The sequence below is a fragment of the Leptonychotes weddellii genome, chromosome 2, assembly GCF_054177405.1.
Source record: "Leptonychotes weddellii isolate Sample4059 chromosome 2, ASM5417740v2, whole genome shotgun sequence".
NCBI classification, from domain to species: domain Eukaryota; kingdom Metazoa; phylum Chordata; class Mammalia; order Carnivora; family Phocidae; genus Leptonychotes; species Leptonychotes weddellii.
Window position 1 is genome coordinate 26,585,995 of NC_138370.1, and position 16,090 is coordinate 26,602,084.

Here is a 16,090-nt window from a genome sequence, read left to right on the forward strand (position 1 = left end):
ACTATCACCACTGCTATTCAACATAGTACTAGAAGTCCTAGCCACAGCAACCAGACAACAAAAAGAAAGAAAAGGCACCCAAATTGGCAAAGAAGAAGTCAAACTCTCACTTTTTGCAGATGATAGGATACTTTATGTGGAAAACCCAAAAGACTCCACCCCAAAACTGCTAGAACTCATACAGGAATTCAGTATAGTGGCAGGATATAAAATCAATGCACGGAAATCAGTTGCATTTCTATACACCAACAACAAGACAGAAGAAAGAGAAAATAAAGAGTCGATCCCATTTACAATTGTACCCAAAACCATAAGATACCTAGGAATAAATCTAAACAAAGAGGCAAAGAATCTGTACTCAGGAAACGATAAAATACTCATGAAAGAAATTGAGGAAGACACAAAGAAATGGAAAAAGCGTTCCATGCTCATGGATTGGAAGAACAAATATTGTGAAGATGTCAATGCTACCCAGAGCAATCTACACATTTAACGCAATCCCTATCAAAATATCATCCACTTTTTTTCAAAGAAATGGAACAAATAATCCTAAAATTTGTATGGAACCAGAAAAGACCCTGAATAGCCAGAGGAATGTCGTTGAAAAAGAAAAGCAAAGCTGGAGGCATCACAATTCCGGACTTCAGGGATAGAGCCCTGCATCGGTCTCCCTGCTCAGCAGGAAGCCTGCTTTTCCCTCTCCCACTCCCCCTGCTTGTGTTCCTGCTCTCGCTATCTCTCTCTCTGTCAAGTAAATAAATAAAAATCTTAAAAAAAAAAAAAAAAGGAAAGCCTTTCCTGACACCCTACTAGGTCAAATTCCTGTGTTATAAGTTCTCAAATATGATTGTATTTATTTCATTTTTTTGCAATACTTATTTATTTTCCATTTTCCATTTAAGCTTCTTGTGGGAAGAGACCAACATTCTTATATTTGTCATTGTATTCACACATCTTAGACATTTAATAAATATTTTTAAATAAATATATGTTCCTCATATCAACAGGCAAAGTTCATAACCTGATTTTGACAGTGTGTATATTTTCTGTATTGGGGTCCAAGAGTGAGCTAGAGACAGCTCATCATCTTCAAGACAACATATTGAAACTGGAGAGAATGTTAACATACCCCAACTTTGTTTTCCTGGAAACTCAATAACTTACTGGCTTATCAAGAGCCCAGATCATACAAGGAAGAATGGAAAATCATAAGAAAAATAAAGTATGTTGATATCATTAGATAACTTAAACCAGTATTATTTGAAAGGACAAATTTATGTCCACAAAGTAAATTTATGTGGATAAAGAGATAAAATTAGCAGTCTTGATAGAATTTATTATAGACATCCAAAGAACACCACATACAGATAAGTTTTGATAAAACAATATGGGAAGCACTGTGAATTGTGTAAGACTGTTGAATCACAGACCTGTACCTCTGAACCAAATAATACATTATATGTTTAAACAAAAAAAAGAAGAAGAAAAAGAAGATAGCAGGAAGGGAAAAATGAAGGGGGGGAAATTGGAGGGGGAGACGAACCATGAGAGACTATGGACTCTGAGAAACAAACTGAGGGTTCTAGAGGGTAGGGGGGTGGGGGGTGGATTAGCCTGGTGATGGGTATTAAAGAGGGCAGGTACTGAATGGAGCACTGGTGTTATACACAAACAATGAGTCATGAAACACTACATCAAAAACTAATGATGTAATGTATGGTGATTAACATAACACACACAAAAAAAAACAATATGGAAAGCATGGTCCATATCTTTCTTGGAGCAGCAGCATAGGATTATCAGATGGAGAAATGTGCGCTCCTCCAAATTATCCTCCAGGTGCACACTTGCCTCTTTAATGTTTTATAAAATAAGCATGCATGCCCATGCTTTAAGACAACACTCACACTTCCCACTGACTTTGAGATGAACCATTTTATTCTGTACAAATAAAAATACAATATCTATTCCATTACTAATTTCAGAAAGAGGCAGTATCTGGGAAAAGAACAATACTTCTGGCTATGCTAAAATCCAAACAAGCAAAGTCACCCTTGGAAACCTCCATTGCTGGTAAATGGATTGTATTTACATTTCATGCTTCATTTTTTTCCCCTCCCAACTGAAACATTAAGAATGTCTCAAGGCAATCTGGTCTATTTGTCTAACAACACCCCAATGGCTATATATCATTCTTTTGGACCTTGACCTCAAAAAAAGTCTTTTCCTTTCCCTTAGTCTTTTTTTTTTTTTTTTTTTAACTTTTCACTTCAAAGTTGGCTAATATCACTGGGAAAGTCTGTTTAAGCTTACCACTTAGACAGGCTCTAACAGCTTTGGTGAATCATATTATATGCAGTCCTGGGCATGTATGACTTTTGGATAAATAAAGCCAGCACTCAGAAGCCCAGGAATCTAGAAATTGCCCCCATTCTCCAGGATAGTAACCCCAAAGCATTATCCTGTCACTGAGAGTATTACAGGAAATAGTGCCACCATTAAGGGCTTCAGAGATTTAAGAGTAGGTGACTTTTGGCTTCATTAAACTCACCTGTTTGCCAGGCACAAAAGCCACATGCAGCTTGGAGAGTGACTATAGATTGTTATAAATTTAATCAGATGGTGATGCCTATCATGGCTATAGTTCCAGAAGTGGGATCTTCTAACACAACTCAACTGGCTCCTCATACTTGATATGCAGATATTGACTGAATAAATGCTTTCTTTTTAGTCCACATCAGCAAAGATAATCAAAAGCAGTTTGCCTTCAGGAAGCAAAAACTGCAATTCACCTTCACTGTCTACACTTAGAGATAAGTCAACTCCCAGTCAATTCTCTGGTGAACCTTCAAGATTTTATTAGCCCATTGGAGACTACACTGGTCCATTACATTAAGGATAATTTTCCTCATTTGTCTTGGTTTTTTCTTGCCATTATGCTATATGCTTAAGTAAGACACATTCATATCAAGAGATGAGAGATAAGCCCAATGAAAGTGTAGAGCCTGCCACATTGGTGAAGTTTCTAATGGTCCACTGACAGGGGGCTTGATTAAAAAAAAATAAATAAAACAATTTTTAAAGTAGGAGACAAGTCTTTGCTCCTGTATTACCCATCCAACACAAAGAGGCACAAAATTTGGGGGGGGGTCGGCTCTTTGGATACTGGAAGACAACATAGGCTAATTTGAATGTGTTGTGCTATTTTCCTAGATAACCTAAAATTCTACCTGTTTTGAATGGGCTCTGGAGGAAAAGGAGATGCTGCAGCAGGATCAGGCTATAATGTAAGTTGCCTTGTTACATGAGTCTTATGACCCAGTAAAACCAATAGTGTTGGAAACTATCTTTGGAACATAGAGATGACTTACAGAGTCTGTGGCTAAGCTCCCTAGCTTTTTTGAGGAAGGAAGTGTTTGTTCCTGTAGATATGTCTTTTTTTTGAAGAGCAACTGCTAGATTACTACTTGACTCTGGTAGAGACTGAATGACAATGGAACATGGAGAGTCGCCCAAAATGCTGTTCAAGAAGTGGGTGTTATCTCAAGAAATAATAGGTGTTGATGAGGATATGGGGGAAAATGAACACTTGTGAACTATTGGTGAGAATGCAAACTGGTGCAGCCACTGTGGAAAACAGTATGGAGGTTCCTCAAAAAATTAAAAATAGAACTACCCTATGATCCAGCAATTGCACTACTGTGTATTTACCCAAAGAATAATAAAACACTAATTCAAAAGGATATAGGCACCCCTATGTTTATAGCAGCATTATTTACAATAGCCTAGATAAGGAAACAGCCCAAGTGTCCATCATTTGATGGATTATAAAGAAGAGGTGGTATATATATACAATGAAATATTATTCAGCCACAGAAAAGAATAAAATCTTGCCATTTGCAATGACATGGATGGAGCTAAAGAGTATAATGCTAAACAAAATAACTCAATCAGAGAAAGACAGAAACCCTATGATTTCACCCACATGCAGAATTTAAGAAACAAATGAGCAAAAGAGGAAAAAAAGAGAGACACACACACAAATCAAGAAACAGACTCAAGGGGTGCCTGGGTGGCTCAGTCATTAAACGTCTGCCTTCAGCTCAGGTCTTGATCCCAGGGTCCTGGGATTGAGCCCCGCATTGGGCTCCCTGCTCCACAGGAAGCCTGCTTCTCCCTCCTGCTTGTGTTCCCTCTCTCACTGTGTCTCTCTCTGTCAAATAAATAAATAAAATTAAAAAAAAAAGAAACAGACTCAATTATAGAGAAAAAACTGATGGTTACCCAAGAGGAGGGGAGTGGAGGGAGGGGTTGAATAGGTAATGGGGATTAAGGAGTGTACTTGATGAGCAGTGGGTGATGTATGGAAGTATTGAATCACTATATTTTACACTTAAAACTAAAATAACATTATATGTTAACTAACTGGAATTAAAATAAAAACTTAAAAAGTACCTCCCCCCAAAAAACAAAGGGCATACAAATTCACAGAATAAAAAAAAAAAGAATTAGGTGTTATCTGATACACTGAATCATAAAAGCAGATGGTGAAGCCATTTTCAAATGGAAAATAGAAATGTTATAAATAAGAAGGTCTAAAAGTTACAAAGTTTATGAGCAGGTGGATCAGATTCCTTTGGCACCTGCTTCTCTTCTGTTGTCACCTCTCCCCCAACTCACACATATGATCAGGCCTGATTTAAGGGTAGGCATGAACACTATGCTGGTACCAGCTAGAAGTGGGTAGTTGCTACATTATAGCCCTACTGAAGGTTGGTTCTGAAAATCAGTGCTGAAAAGAAATCCTCCCAGTATAAAGAATGCCTAGCAGAAAAATCTAGTCCATTTTCTTTGAAGAAGATATGATCAGAGGTACAGATAAATGTTGATTGTCAAAGAGTGCCTAATAGTTTTAGTGATCAAGGACTTGGAACAAGATTGAAAAATTGATAATATGGAAGACTTGGGGAGAGGTATGTAGTTGGGTTTCTTAGAATGGGAAGAGAATTTAGAGATATTTGTAAATACCCATCAGAAGGCATCCATTGCAGAGAAGGTGGACAAGATGACATATTTGCTAAATGTCAGTCTGCATCTTTTCCTAGCCACCCCAATTTTTGCTCAAGGCACCAATTTTAAAAGTGGCCATGGTAACATGGTGACAAAAATGGAGGTTTATCTTGAGCTCAACAACATGAACTTTGCTTGACTAAGATTGCTCATACCATGCCACTGCATCATGAGTGCCCAGGATGCCATCAGCAGAAGCCAACACTAAGCCCCAATTTAGCCCATTAGTACCTAGAAAAAGCAGCCATCTATCTGGTTGATTACAGTGGGTCTATTTCCATCACAGAATAGGCAGTAATTTGTTCCCATTAGGATCTAGGGTTTATAGTGTTGTCCTACAAGATGCAACATATTTCTTTCATAACATACAGTTATGTCTACCCATAGTCAAAGTGAATTGGTCCTGGCATCAAGGAATGCCAATGGAAGAGGTCAATTTAATACCTAACACTTAAGGAATTCCTCTTGCCCTTCTCCATTAGCTTGAGGACAATGGGTTTGGAGATTTTAGTGCCTAAGAAAGAAGTGGTCTGTTGGGGCATATAGTCATGTTTCTGTTAAATTTTAAAGCTGAGACTGCCCCCTAGCCATTTTAGGTTCCTCATGCTGCTTAACCAACAGGTAGAAAAAATAATCACTCCACTGGCTGAGATGGCTCATCCAGTTTACTAAGAGAGAATTAGATATGTCAAGGACTTATCACTGAAATCTAGAAGATTCATTCAGATGCCTTTTAAATAATCATACTAATCAATAGAAAACTGAGGCAAAGCAATAAGATCAGGACTGCTGAGGACCCAAAAATTATGGTTTGTTTCATCCCACCTGGTAAATAATGCCATCCAAAGGAAATGTTGACAGAGAGCAAGGGGGTCATGGAATTAGTGGGAGAAAAAAGGAAACTGACTTTTAATGCAGATCTTATGAGCAGCTATAGAAGTGGAGGCTGTTGCATCTGTATGTTATTTTAATTAACTGTTTTTTTGATAACTCCTCTTTTCCCATTTGTTTTGTTTTGTTTTGTTTTTTATAATACGGAGCATATTAGTAAGCATGAATGTTTTGGGCTTCACATGGAACTATGACTAAAATTACACACTCTATGATGAGATGATGACTGATGGGACTTTAAAAAGACACACACTGTCACTAGGTAAAGAAACAAGAATGGGCTATGCTACATACTCTCATTGCCACCATATTTATCCCTACCAGTTACATTCTCCATCTTTTGTACAATTTGTTGTTCCAGAAGCCTAAACTGTATGGACTGCCTGAATCTTCTTGCCTCTGTTTGGATTCAGCCAATGATATGCAACTATGGTATATCATAGGGCAGAGGTTTGATGCCTCTGCATCTTTTTCTGTAAGGCCAGGCATTGATAGAAGTTACATGCCTCAACTGGGAGTCACCTCTCCTTTCTGGCATCCCTCTCCTACAGTTATATCTCTCCTCTAGGTTTGGTAACCCTTCCCTCCCATGGCCCTTTCCATGGGGTGGGATGACTTCATCAATTCCTGATAGTCTTCATTAACCTTGTCAACATCTTTCAATTGTACTTTTTGAATGTGCCATGTTTTTCCTGCTCTGATTCTGACTTGAACAAATTCCATGCTCCTTCCATCCTGGGATTCTTTGTTTCTTTTCAGTTCTTGTTCTCTTTTATTTCCAGGGTTTACCTAGGCTTTTTCTCTTGTCTGGAAGATTATCCTCCAATCATACTATTAAATATACCATAATTGTATATCCTTCCCTAAACTTTAAGCTCAGCATGTAGGATGAGTACATTCTTCTTACCTATTCTCATAGCCCCTGCACCTCCCATAAAGCTTAGCATATAATAGGTACTCAATCAATATCTGCAATAAATGATTTTATGCCCTCAAATGCCCCACCCAGAAAAATATTGCCCTAGGCCTTTTTTTTTCACAAAAGGGTTTTGTGTAGCTGAAGTTGATAATTCATTTTTGTTACCCATCCTACTTTCATTCATTATATTCTCAATTAAACTGAAATTACCTTATTTGCTCCAGGGGTAAATGTTTCTCTGCTTCTGTGACTAAAATAAACTTGCAGGGCAAATAGAATACATGATGATCCATGGAATACAGACTAGGTTCTAAAGTTTCTGGACTTCCAAATTATAAAAAGCAAAGTGTTCACTTCTGCTTTCAGCTTGAACATGTAAACGGCATGGAAGTTGTCACTCCCATCTTTACAACAAGAAAAAACTGAACAAACTAAAAAACCATGAATTTTCTTGGACCTGTCAAAGTGAGTTTGCAGGACAAATTTCCAGCCTGAAATACAAAAAGAGAGGGAAGTCAAGAGAGTCACTGCTCATACATAAAGCAAAGGTTTCTGGAGTCAAAAACCCAACACGTAAATTAAGATATTCCTGAAAGCTGCAGTCTTAAAGGAGTCTCCAGACTTTTGTGGGTTTTACCTCCAGGAATCTATAGTTTCCCAAAGTAAAGATCTAAGAAAGATTCTCTCATAGAGCCAGGAAAAAACCAGTCATGGTGAAGTACCCCTAAAAGTGTTCTCCATAACAAATACCTTCTCTTCAGGAAAAAAAGATCTAACCAAACCTTATCTGAAATGAGGGAAGAACATTGCTGTCACTTCTGGCCCTCTAGCTTTCCTGCCTCATCTAAAGGAAGAACAGAGCTATAAAAATGGAGAAATACTTGTGAAAGTTACAAACCAGAGACCCAGGCCCTTGAAAACAAGATTAAATCAGAAGATTATAAAATGCTTTCTCTCCTGTACTTACTACCACATGCATTCATGATGAAAACTCTCAGCAAACCAGTAATAGAAGGGAATTTCCTCAACTTGTTGAAGAACATACACACACACACACGCATGCACACAAACATGCACACATACACACACACACACACCTACAGCTAACATTACACTTAATAGTGAGGTACTAGTTACTTTTCTGGCAGTAACAAGATCAGTAACAAGGCAATAATGTCCTCTCTTATTTTTATTCAACATAGTACTGGAAGGCCTAGTTACAGCAATCAGATAAGAAAAAGAAATAAAGTATGTTGACAGATTGACAAAGAAGTAAAACTCTCATTTTTCCCAGATTATAGGATTGTCTATGTAGAAAATCCCAAGGAATCAACAAATATACTCCTGAAATAATACCAAGTATAGCAAGGTTGCTGGATATAATGTTTATATCCTAACATCAACTGCTTTACCATATGCCACCAATAAACCATTAAAATTTAAAATAAAATGGAAATATAACTTATAAAGCACACAAAAAAATAACTCTTAAGTATAAATCTAACAAAATATGTGGAGGATCTATATGTGGAAAACTATAAAACTCTAATACAAAAAGAATCCAAAATTATCTGAATAATTGGAGACATATTTTGTGTTCATGAATTGGAAGACTCAATATTATTAGGATGTTGATTTTTTCCAACTTGATCCAAAGATTAAATGTAATCCCAATCAAAATTCCTGTGAGGTATTTTGTAGATATTAACATGAGCTGATTTTAAACCTTATATGGAAAGGAAAAAGACCTAGAATAGCCAGCACAATACTGAAGAAGAACATAGTTGGAGAACTCACATTACCTTGATTCCAAGACTTAATACAAAGCCACAGTAATCAACACAGTATAGTATTGGTGAAAGAATAGACACACAGGAAATAGAACAGAATAGAGACCCATCCAAATGTAGTCAACTACTGTTTAACAAAGGAGCATGGATAAGTCAATGGAGAAAGAATAGTCTTTTCAGCAAATAGTGCTGGAAAAAGTGGATGCCCAAATTAGAAAAAAGAAAGGGGGGGAGAGGGATTAGAGAAAGATCTTACACCTTTCAAAAATTAACTTAAAATGGATCTAAATGTAAAATCCAAACTATATAACCTCAAGAAGAAAACATAGAGAAAATTTAGGTGACTTTAGGCTTGCCAATGAGTTTTTGCATACAACACCAAAAGCAAGATCGAAGAAAAAAGTAAGTAGGACTTTATAAAAATTTAAAAAAAAAAAAAACTTATGCTGTGTGAAAGATACTGTTAGGAGAATGGAAAGATGAGCCACAGACTGGGAGAAAATATTTGCAAAACACATATCTGACAAAGGACTTATATCCAAAATATACAAAGAACTCTTAAAACTCAACAGTAAGAAAACAAACAACCCAATTAAAAAATGGGCAAAAGTTCTGGGCAAACACATCACCAAAGAAGATATACAGATGGCAAATAAACATATGAAAAGATGTTCATCATCATTTTTGTTAAGAAATTGCGAATGAAAACAACAAATGAGATACCACTAAAGCCTATCAAAATGGCTAAAGAAAAAAAAAAGACAATACCAAATTCTGGCAAGGATGTGCAGTAATAGTAATTCATAGCAACTCTCATTTGCTACTAGTGGAAATGCAAAATGGTACAGTCACTTTGGGAGATATTTTGGCAATTTCTTACAAAGCTAAACATAGCCTTATCATATGATCCAGCAATCATGCTCCTAGATGTTTACCTAACTGATGTGAAAACTTATGTCCACACTAAAACCTGCACTTGAATGTTTACAGCAGCTTTATTTATAATTACCAAAATCTGGAAGCAAGCAAAATGTGCTTCCATATGTGAATAGATAAGCAAACTGTGGTATACCTGTACAATTGAATGTTATTCAGCAATAATAAATGAGCTAGCAAGCCACAGAAAGAAATGAATAAATCCTAAGTATATACTGTTTAAGTGAAAGAAGTCAGTATGAAAAGGCTATATGGTGTATGATTCTAATTATATGACATTCTAGAAAAGCCAAACCAATAAAAGAAGACAAAACAATAAAAAAAGATCAGTAGTTCTGGGGGTTTGGGGAATGGGGAAAGAAGGTTAAATAAGTGAAGCACAAGGGAATTTTTAGGGGGCTGAAACTATTCCGTGTGATATTGTAATGGTGAATACATGACAATATGCAACTGTCAAAACTCATAAAACTGTACAGCACTTAATATATGCAAACTAAATAAGCAACATGTAGGAGGTCAGGAGAATCCCAAGATGGAATGCAGAATGTGACAAAACAATCTAACTCTATTACAAATGTATGAAACAACCTCATTCTAGGGGATGGGGGAAATTGCTGATGTAAGTAACTTTGGAAATGAGTAGAATATGTCAAACTAAAGGTAAAAGAAATTATACATAAGAATTGTATTCTAGTTGATAAAATTGTCCCATGAGGACAATTTTCTTCTTGCATACTAGAATTGAACAGATAAGTAAGTGGACAATGAATAGTGAGAACCAGGTTTCTCACTGTTCGGTTAAGTTACAGACAGAAAAGGAAGGGGAGGAGACAAGAATGATCCATGTGAAAATGGATTTTAGTTGGAGATACCAGTATGTACTCATGTTTGGGTTAATATAGATACAGATTGTTACATGTAGAAATATTCTTAGCTATGTGTCTGTCAATACTTAGGTTAGCATACACACATATTACCTTGTTCTGTCAGCTAAGAGGACCTGGAAGCAAGGACACACCACCAGCAACAAACACTCCTAGTCTCTAGACTTTGGTTTCTAATACTGTTTTCAAATAAAAGGAATGAGGGCAACTTGGAGAAATGGCTGAGTCTAGAGATAGGTTAGGTGACAGATAATATGAGACTGGAGTATCTTGAAGTGCCCAGAAGTAAGGAATTATTAAAAATATGCAAACAAACCAAAAAATAACCCAAACACATGAAGAGGAATGTCAAAGGGATACCATAGCCATCTGAAAGAACTCACAATGGCCAATGCTGGAACAATTTGAGCAAAAAATAAATGACACAGTATTATAACCCAAAGTATAAAATAAATATCCATGAGTGCATACTGAGATAAATAAATGATAGGTTGAATAAATACATAAAAAATAATTCCAAATAATTTATGTTGCTTTACCCCTCCTTACATTTAGGTTGTATATGGTGACTTCTTTTCAAAGAGTACAGTATGGGGGGGGCAGTAACTTTACAGAGGAGAAATCTGACAAACACTACCTCACCTAGGTGATCAAGGTTCACATCAACAGTAATGCCATGTTGCTTATATGTACCCTTGATATGATGTGATTAAAATGGCCCTTTATCAATTAGACAAAGCAAAGATGGCCACAGAGTAGGAGGACCCTAGGCTCACCTTGTCCCGACTTGATAACTATCATAGCATCCAAAATACCCCAGAAATGAATCTGAAGACTGGATGAACAAACCACAACCAAAGTAGAGAAGAGGCCACATTGAAGAAGGTAGGAAGTACAGAGACGTGGCTTGCAAAAGAAACAAATTGTGGCTGCTGCAGTGGGGAAAGAGCCACAGTCACAGAGAAGGGCAAGAGACAGACTAGCACACAAGGGAGCACACAGGGAAAAAAATTCCCATAGCAATTGGCTTGGAAAGTGAGAGGGCCTGAATTTCATGAGTTCTTGCAACCAGAGGGGCTTAAAGCATAGAGTTTGGATGGTCAGCATGCTTGGCTCTGGGAGAATTCAGAGGACATTGGGGCTGCTCTTGAAAAGAAGACAGGCAAAGAGCCCTTGGTCACATAGCATAGAAATAGTGATCTGAAGAGTACCTGGAGCACACAGGAGGGAGGTTATTTACTCCTCTTGGAGTATGAGCCAGAGAGGCAGAGTTCACAGAAAGATCGCTCCAAAAACAAACTGGCAGGTGCCATTTCCCACCCCTGTCCCTCAGCATAAGCACAGGGCCAACTGCAGTAAGCAGCTCGGCACTGACATTCATTACATACCTTGCTTACACCCAGCCCACTCCCCTGCTCCTGTGGAACTTACCCTCCCATTCACCCTTTCCTCAGTCCCAGTGTGGCCAGCCCCCTTACACAGAAGGCCAGTCTAAACCCTTGCCAACACCATGTCCCCCAACCTGGGTTTTTGACAAAGCCTTGGTTCCTGTGGCAGTGGCAACAGGTCTTATCCCATCTTATCTCACAAGCACACCAGAACACACCTAGATTTTAACTAATGCACTACATTTAGGACAGGGACCAAACACTGCATACAACAGGCAAGAGAGCCTCTGCAGACAACTGGCCTGAAAGATGAAGCAGCAAGGACACAATAACAGAGCACATGCAGCACACATTAGAGACACTTCTGGAAGCTCCAGACCCCAAAGAACAGGGGACACTACACTGCAGGGTACTATAAGACCTCTTCTTCATAAAGCCATTAACCTCAAGAACAGGGGATATAGCCGAATTTCCTAACACTCAGAAACAGGCACAGAGACTTAGGCAAAATGAGAAGACAGAGGAATTTTCCCCAAATGAAAGAACAGAATGAGGCTGCAGCAAGAGATTTAAACAAACAGATGTAAGTAACATGCCTGATGGAGAATGAAAAGCAATGATCATAAAGATACTTCCTGGAATCAAGAAAGGAGTGGAGAACATCCGTGAGACCATTAATACAGAGATAGCAATAACATAGAAAGATAAAGTGCTCAATAAATGAAATTAGAAACACAGTTGATGGAATGAACAGCAAACTGGAAGAAACAGAGGAATAAATTAATGGCCTAAAAGACAAAATAATGGAAAGTAATCAGGCTGAACAAAAGAGAGAAAAAAGAATTATGTGAAACAAGAATGGACTTAGGGAACTCCATCAAACATAATAAAATGTGCATTAGAGGAGTCCCAGAAGAAGAAGAGAACGAAAAGGGGGCGGAAAATATTTTTGAAAAACATAATAGTTGAAAACTTCCCTAATCTGGGGAAAGAAACACACATCCAGATCCAGGAGGCACAGAGAACTCCCATCAAAATCAACAAAAGCAGGCCAAACTAAGACATATTGCAATTAAATTTGCAAAATATAGCAATAAAGAAAAAATTCCCAAAAGCAGCAAGAGAAAAGACAATTACATATAAGGGAAACCCCATAAAGCTATTAGCAGATTTTTCAGCAGAAACTTTCAAAGCCAGAAAGGAGTGACCTCACATATTGAAAGTTCTGAATGGGAAAAACTTGCAACCAAGAATACTCTATCCAGCAAGGCTATCATTCAGAATAAAATGAGGGATAAAGAGTTTCCTAGACAAACAAAAAGTAAAGGAGTTTATGATTCATGATCACTAAACCAGGCCCACAAGAAATATTAAAAGGGACCCTTTGAGTGGAAAGACGAAAAAGGATGGTATGAAGGTAGGAAACACAACAGCAGTAAAAATGAATATTTCTGTAAAAAATCAGTCAAGGAACTCACAAAATAAAAGGATGTAAAATATGACACCTTACACCAAAAACATGGGATGAGAGGAGTAAAGAATGGATTCAAACTTGAATTACTATCAACTTAATATAGACTGCTATATGCTGAAGACATTATACACATCTAATAGTACCACAATCAAAAACCACTCATAAATATGCAAAGAAAATAGAGAAAGAAATCCAGATAGATCACTAAAGAAAACCAGAAAACCATGGGAGAAAGACAAGAAAGGATCAGAAAAATCTTTAGAAACAACACAAAACAAGTAATAAAATGGCAATAAATACATATCTATCAATAATTGCTTTGAATGTAAATAGAATAAAATCTCCAATCAAAAGACAGGGTGACAGAATGAATAAAAAACAAGACCCATCTATATGTTGCCTATAAGAGATTCATTTTAGACCTAAAGACACCTGCAGATTAAAAATGAGGGGATGGAGAAACATTTATCATGCAAATGGATGTCAAAAGAAAGCTAGGGTAGCAATGCTTCTACCAGACAAAATAGACTTTAAAACAAAGACTGTAACAAGAGACAAAGAAGGATACTATATAATAACAAAGGGGATAATCTAACAAGAAGATATAACAATTGTAAATATTTATGCACCCAACATGGGAGCACCCAAATACATAAAAGAGTTGATAACAAACATAATGGAACTAATTAATAATAATACAATAATAGTAGGGGACTTTAACACTCTAGTTACATCAATAGATAGATCATCTAAACAGAAAATCAACAAGAAACAATGGCTTTGAGTGACACACTGGACCACATGGACTGAACAGGTATATTCAGAACATTTCATTCTAAAATAGCAGAATATATGTTCTTTTTAAGTACATGTGGAACATTCTCCAGGATAGATCACAGGTAGGCCACAAAACTAGCCTCAACAAATTCAAGCAGATCGAAGTCATAGCATGCATCTTTCCTGACCACAATGGTATGAAACTAGAAGTCAACCAAAAGAAAAAAATCTGGAAAGATCACAAATACATGGAGGTTAAATAACATGCTACTAAACAATGAGTGGGTCAACCATGAAATCAAAGAAGAAATAAAAAGGTGCATGGAAAAAAATGAAAATGAAAACACAATGGTTCAAAATCTTTGGGATGCAGCAAAAGCAGTTCTAAGAGGGAAGTTTATAGCAATATAAGCCTACTTGAGAAGAAAGAAAAATCTCAAACAACATAAACTTACACCTAAAGAAGCTAGAAAAAGAAAAATAAACAAAACCCAAAATCAGCAGAAGGAAGGAAATAATAAAGGTTAGAGCAGATATTAAAAAAAACAGATCCATGAAACCAGGAGCTGGTTCTTTGAAAAAATCAATGAAATTGATAAACCAAAGAGAAAGGACCCAAATAAATAAAATCACAAATGAGACAGGAAAAATAACAACCAACACCACAGAAATACAAACAATTTTAAAAGATTTTGAAAAACTATATGGCAATAAGCTGGACAACCTAGAAGAAATGGATAAATTCCTAGAAACATATAAACAACCAAATGGAAACAGGAAGAAATAGAAGATGTGAACAGACCAATTACCAGCAAAAAATATTGAATCAGTAATCAAAAACTCCCAACAAACAAAAGTTCAGGACCAGATGATTTACAGGAAAATTCTACCAAACATTTACAGAGTTAATACCTACTTTTCTCATAGTATTCCAAAAAATAGATGACAAATAAAAACTTCAATACTCTCTCTATGACACCAGCATTACCCTGATCCCAAAATCAGATAAAGACATCGTCTCTGATTAAAATACATGCAAAAATCCTCAATAAAATACTAGCAAACTGAATCTAACAATATGTTAAAAAAAAAAAAAAAAAACATTTCTCATGATCAAGTGGGATTTATTCCTGGGTTGCAAGGGTGGTTCTGTATTCGCAAATCAATCAATGAGCTATATCACATCAAAAAGAGAAAGGATAAGGACCATATGATCATTTCAATAGCTGCAGGAAAAGCATTTGACAAAATACAACATCCATTCATGATAAATACCCTCAACAAAGTAGGTTTAGAAGGAACATACCCCAACATAATGAAGGCCATAAGAAAAACCCACAGCTAATTATCATCCTCAATGGGGAAAAACTGAGAGCTTTTCCTTTATGGTCAGGAACGAGACAGTTGTTTTATTCAACATAGTATTGGAAGTTCTAGTCATAGAAATTAGACAACAAAAGGAAATAAAAGACATCAAAATCAGTAGAAAATAAAACTTCCACTATTAGCAGATGACATGATACTATATAGAGAAAGCCCAAAAGACTCCACCAAAAAACTGCTAGAACTGATAAATTCAGTAAAGTCACAGGATACAAAATCAATCTGTAGAAAACTGTTTAATTTCTATACCCCAGAAATGAAGCAGCAGAAAGAGGAATTAAAACAATCCCATTTAGCCCAACAGACACATGAAAAAGTGCTCAATATCGCTCAGCATCAGGGAAATCCAAATCAAAACCTCAATGAGATACCACCTCATACCAGTCAGAATGGCTAAAATTAACAAGTCAGGAAATGACAGATGTTGGCGGGGATGCAGAGAAAGGGGAACCCTCCTACACTGTTGGTGGGAATGCAAGCTGGTGCAGCCACTCTGGAAAACAGTATGGAGGTTCCTCAAAAAGTTGAAAATAGAGCTACCATATGATCCAGCAATTGCACTACTGGGTATTTACCCC